The sequence below is a fragment of the Tenrec ecaudatus genome, chromosome 8, assembly GCF_050624435.1.
Source record: "Tenrec ecaudatus isolate mTenEca1 chromosome 8, mTenEca1.hap1, whole genome shotgun sequence".
Taxonomy (NCBI): domain Eukaryota; kingdom Metazoa; phylum Chordata; class Mammalia; order Afrosoricida; family Tenrecidae; genus Tenrec; species Tenrec ecaudatus.
In genome coordinates this window covers 68,405,028-68,411,121 of record NC_134537.1, presented here as the reverse complement: position 1 = coordinate 68,411,121, position 6,094 = coordinate 68,405,028, and positions in this window count along the sequence as shown.

Sequence of the window (6,094 nt, the reverse complement as noted above, 5' to 3'; positions counted from 1 at the left end):
TCCTTTTGTAAAGGGGTGTACAGTTGCCTACAGATGGACTTTGGTTTCCACTCCGCACTCCCCCGCATTCACAATGAAATGGTTTTTTGTTCTTTCATAACTAATATCTGATCTCTTCGACACCTTGTGGTGACACAGGTTGGTGTGCTTCTTCCATGTGGCCTTTGTTGCTTCTGAGATAGATGGCTGCTTGCTTATCTTCAAGCCTTTAAGACCCAGACACTATCTTTTGATAGCCGGGCACCATCAACTTTCTTCACCACATTTGCTTATGCACACATTTGTCTTCAGCAATTGTGTCTGGAAGGTGTGCATCATGGAATGCCAAATTAACAAAACAACGTGTTTTTGCGTTGAGTAAGTACTTGAGTGGAGGTCCAATGTCCATCTGCTGCCTTAATATTAAACCTATAAATATAGGCACATAGATCTATTTCCCCACCATCCTACATAAATATATTTATATATGCACATGCCTGTATTTAGACCTCTATAAATACCCTTTGCCTCCTAGTTCTTTCCTTTATTTCCTTTTACTTTCCTCTTGTCCCTTTATCACGCTCAGCCTTCTTTGGGGTTTCAGTAATTTCTCTTGGTGAGAAATTGCCCTTGTGAATCCCTACCAGGGCTTTCACACCCTCCTTGCCTTTAAATTTGGATCACTTGTTGCTCCCTTGTCCCTGGTTTGGTCAACACCACCTCCTTTCCCCTGCCTCCCCCTCTCTCATGTCTGCCCTGGAACCATCTGTCCCGTTGTTTTCGCCTCCAGACTGTTCATCCAGCTGATCTAGATAGATCTGCAGAGATGATAATATGCACCAGAAGACAAGGCATAGCGAGACAAAGTGACAGAAGGGAATACAATGATGACAACAAAAAAGAAAACCAATGACCCAGAAAATAATAAATTTATTTTAAAAATTAAAAAGAAAAATTTTAAATACTTAAAAAAGAAAGAAAAACCTGTAAATAGATCAAGGTCAGATTTTCGACCTCTAGGTGAATCCTCCAGGCAAGTCTGATGGTGTGCCATGCTCTGGCCCCTGAGTCCATCCTTTGTGTTCCCTTCGGAGCTCCCTGCTCTGCTCTGCCAAGTGGCTCTTTTGCATGCCTTTAGTGTTTTGCCTTGGTGTCGCGGGTCAGTCCAGGTTAATCCCCACACCGAGTCTCCAGTGTTGCCCCCCGATGGACCATGGGTCAGCGAGGGACGTCATGTTTCATAGTGGGATCAGCCATATGGTCCACTCTGTGCATTTGCTGTTCGTTCTACGATAACCCTTGATGAGTAGACACTAAGCTCGGGTCAAACCCCTTGTTTCTCACCAATGCCTTTCTTGTACCTTGGGCTTCTTTCAGTATCATTGGTTCTGGATCATATGGTTGGACACTGACCAGTAGTTTTTGGTAGACGGACTTTGTGTATTCCCTCCATTTCCCTTTGATGATGCTTGCATTAAAAATATCATCCGATATCTTGCCAGTAGAACCTGTCAATATTGCAACTCATGGCTTGCCTTTGTTGGTTCTAACTGCTTGAAAAATGCGACCCTGTGCTGTTCAATCTCTCTTTAACTCTAGGGCTTTGTTTGTTTCATTAGGTGACTTGTCTTCTGAAGCCTTCCTTAGAAATTGTGTTTGGCTTCGTTACTTCCTTGTTTCTTAATTTGCCTTAGCCTGTTTCAGAGGTTCTTCTGGCACCTGTTTTGCTGTCCCCCCTCACCCCCCCACCCTCACCCCCGTCTTTCTGATGTTACCAATGGGCTGTGATATAAAAGGTCAGCGGTTTAAAACCAGCAGCGGCTCTGTGGGAGAAATAAGGGCCTCTCCACTCCCATAAACACTCTCCGTCTTGGAAACCTGCAGGGGTATTGGGGCTGTCCTTTAGGGTCAGTGCGTTTGCAGCGACTCGGTGCCACTGAGGACAGGAGCTGTTTGGTGTCTTCGTGCACGCTGCCTCGGATGCCACCTCACAGTTCCTCTTCCGTCTCTTCTTGAGACGGTCTCTCATGTCAGGTGGGATATATCCGAGGCGGTATTTTAGTATGGGTGGCCAACATTGTTCTTCAGCTTTACATTGAGCCTGCATACGGGCAGCTAATAGGCTACGCGTGTTCCACGGTTGGCACCCTGGCCTTGCTCTGGCGAATGATACCGAGTTTCTTCACAAATGTCTCTTTCCACAAATGCAGTCGATTTGACTTCTTGGTGATAGAAACTAGCCCACAGATGACATGGTACAATGTTGCAAGACTAACGATTTATTCGTTGTAGATTCCCTTTTCTAACTGTGACGAAGATGACTCCCATGCTCCTCATTGTTTTTCGGCCCCGTTCTCCTATTTGCAACTGCACTGCGGAACCTCCACTTCCACCTCCACCCAGCGCCTCCTGCTGAACCCAGAAGGAAGGAAGCAACACCTGCTACTTCGAAAGCTCCACTTGGCCCCCTTCCAGGCCCGGGTTTACTACCCATGACAATGTGTGGGAGGGCAGTGAGACAGGCTGACCCGCTATTGCGGCACTTCCAAGTCATCTCATACTGGGTCAGCCCAAAGCTGGCCTCGGACCTTCCGGGGCGGGTTGACCAAAAACTTGACTCCAATAAACTAGGTGGAGAATAGAAGAAAAGAGAAAGTACAGGTTAATTTTTAAAGATTATTTTTACTGCATTTAGATTTTAGGCTATATTTACGCCCCTTCCCCCTTTCTTTAAATGTTACCTCTGGCTTTCATTATTTCTGCTGAGAAAGAAGCTCTCGCTTTTATTTGTTGTCCTCCAGAATATAATATATCTTTTAGGACCCCTCATGGCATAGTGGTTATACATTGTGCTGCCATCCACCAGGCCAGCAGTTTGAAACAACGAGTCACTCTGCAGGAGAAAAATGGGTCTTTCTACTCCTGTGAGCAGGTAGGGGATCATGGGAGCATTTCAACTCTGTCTTATAGGATCTCTGTGAGTTGGCAGTAGTTTGGTTTATTTTTTGTTTGGTATTTAAGCCTTTTCTCTTTGACTTTTTTTAAAACTAACATTTCCTAGGTGTATTTTTTCAATTAGCTTAGTGCTCACAACACTTCTTGAAGCTATAACTTGATGTTTTTCATCATTTTTGGGATAATTTTTGACCATTTTCTATTTTGCTATTTCTTTTGCTCCATTTTCTCTCACTTTCCCCCTAGAATTCAGATTACATTGTATTTAGACCTATTCACACTGTTCTATCATAAATTCATACAAATTCTTCTCATCTCCTGCCTAATTTCCCAATGTTCTTCTATTAGTCTTTTTGTTTAGATGGGTTTAGGCTATGCCTGCAAAGAAAGATATGCAAAGACATTTATGCCCCACCCAGTGTTTTGGGGAACTCAGGAACCAGTAGTCTTTGTCAGAAGCTGGGAAAAAATCTTGAACCATGAAGAAAACTCCTCTCTGGTACTGAATGTTAAAGGGAGCCCATGGGCAGACTGAAATGCTTGCTAGGTGCCCACCTGGATCTACTTGTTGAGCGGAGTTGGGAGAAATGCAGCAATAGAGAGATGGGTTGAGTTTGGCCATTGACACCCGTGGACTTGGTTTACAGGAAAAAGAGGAGAAGACGAGAGCGGGTTGACTGGTCTAAGGTTCATGACCTAGCATGAGGAGACTAGGCTTGTTGAGTATTGGTGAGAGCCCATGGTCTAAAGGAAAGGCGACCAATGGGCATCCTGTGGAGGCTGAGTGAGGCAGCCCACATTGAGCTGACCAGAACCCAAGCAGATGGAGATTTTTGAGTCTGAGCTGGTGCGTATTATTGCTGACTTTATGGATGGCCTGTCCAGATTTGACTTTGCTTGTGGATGCAGATTTCACAAGGTTCCAACTGGAATGAAGTCTCTTCATGTCGAAAAATATGATTTTCTTCAGAGAACTGAGTTGATGTAATGGGCAGTATATAAATTGGATACTCAAAATTGGGGGATAAAGGCATGAAGTGGTTGGCTTACAAACTTTCATTGGTGGGGGAACATATTCACAGGATTATAGGATTGAGGTGTAGGTGTTACTTAATTGCAACCGTAAAGCTAAAGAATTATGTAAAGCTAAAGGATTAGGTGCCAGGTTGGCAAGGGGTGGATTGAGTTAGTTTATTGTGCCAACCTGGTTGATAAACACACGTGGGGTTAATTGAAAGGCAGAGGGATAAAAGGCTCAGTGAGCCTCGCCTTTCTAGTTCTGGGGTCTCTTGCTTTGTGATGGTCGCACCAGGGTGGAGTTGCCTTTGTGGTTCCCTGCTTCAGCTGGCAAGGCTGACTTCCTGCAAGACATCCCCAAAGAGAAGCCATATGGACCTACCCCGATGCAGCCCTGGTGCTGGAGCAGCCACATGGAAACCCCTACCAGTGCTGAGATGATTACACGTTCACCGACTTGGCTTTCCTCCTGCAGTTGGTGTCATTACGTCTGTTTTGTGAGATGGAAGGGGTCTTTGTGGATTGGTGTTGGACATATGGGTTAATGTTGGACTTATGGGCTTGGGCAACGCTGGGTTGGAATATTTTCTTCATGTGCACTTAACCTTTATATAGAACTCTCTCTTATACATGAATTTCTGTGGATTACCCAGACTAGCACAGTTCTCTTACACTGTGCATACATTTTGTTAGTGTTTGTGTTTTCAGCTATTATAGTTTCAAGATAGACAACTTCTACTATTTCTCACACACACATATAAAACTTTCATTTACATAGTAAAATTCTCCATCTACTCATTTTAGTTCTTGAACATATAAATTTCATTCCCCATGAATTTATTTCTAGCATTTACTTTTGACTTTGGCTTTTGGAATTTTCCAGTCTTATCTGTGCCCAGTAGTTTTTTGAGTGAATGTTGATTGTAGTTGTTAGTTGCTCTTGCTTTGGTTCCAACTCATGGTGACCTCGTTCAAACAGAATGAAACTCGTGGTTTTGTGCTATTAACAATTATTATCCATATGATGAGTATCAATATGCTGGCATCCATTGTTGCAGCCTGTAAGGGACTTCCATTAGCATTTTATTGGACAATATTGTATTGTGATATAGTTTCATTGGTTAATTTTGGAAGCAAATTGCCAGGCTTTTATTCCTACTTTTTCTTAGAATCTGGTGTAATCACGAAAACTTGTTCACCCTCTGTGATTCTGCTAGTATTTGAAATATTGGTGGCATAACTTCCAGCATCATAGCAACATGCAAGATCTGTGAGACAAACTAACAATCAGTAGAATATTGATTATTGCATAATGAAAGTGAGAGATATTTGAGGCTCTGGGTATATTATCTTTTTCAGGTAATATGTCTTTCCCTGAAGAAGACAGGTGGTTGAGAGTCACAGGTGTAAGAGTCCAGTTTATCAATCAGGTCCCAGCCTGTTCTCTCTCTCTCTCTCTCTCTCTCTCTCTCTCTCTCTCTTTCTCTTTCTTTCTCTTTCTCTCTTCACCTTTCCTATTTGCTTAGATATTGTATCAGCCTCCAGGTGGTCCCATGTGGGCTGCTGACCCTGGGAGCTGTTGGAACCTTGCCACGTTCCCATAAATCTTGGATCCTTTGCACTATGCACCCAGCAGCCTGCCATCTCTCTGCTTCCTGTTGCTCTTTTCTACTTCATTGGCCTGTAGTCAGAGTCTGAAGAGGGCTCTGCCTGGCATGGACCAATGGATTTGAGTTGGACTAGGGTGGAATGCTTTCTTGATATTAAATTATTTCTTCTTTTAAAATTTTTTTTTTCAAAATTACTTTATTGGGAGCTATGTTATTCTATAGTTCAATCACATCAAGCAGTATTGTGCTGTGGGGCACAGGTGTGCAACTGCTAGAATCAGCAGAGTAGAAGTTGAAACAGGCTGTATGAAAGCTGGGGTTTGAGGTAGGCCTCAGTTTCAGTTTCATTTTCAAATTCCTGGTCACTGATGCAACACATCACCTGATCCACCTAACCAATGAGACATCGCCTGACATCTCCTGATCTGACCTAACCAATGGGACTCATTGCCTGACATCTGACCCAACTTAACCAATGGAATATATCACCTGATGCATTAGCCAATAGAGTTCAAGTGACAGCCCACCAGTGA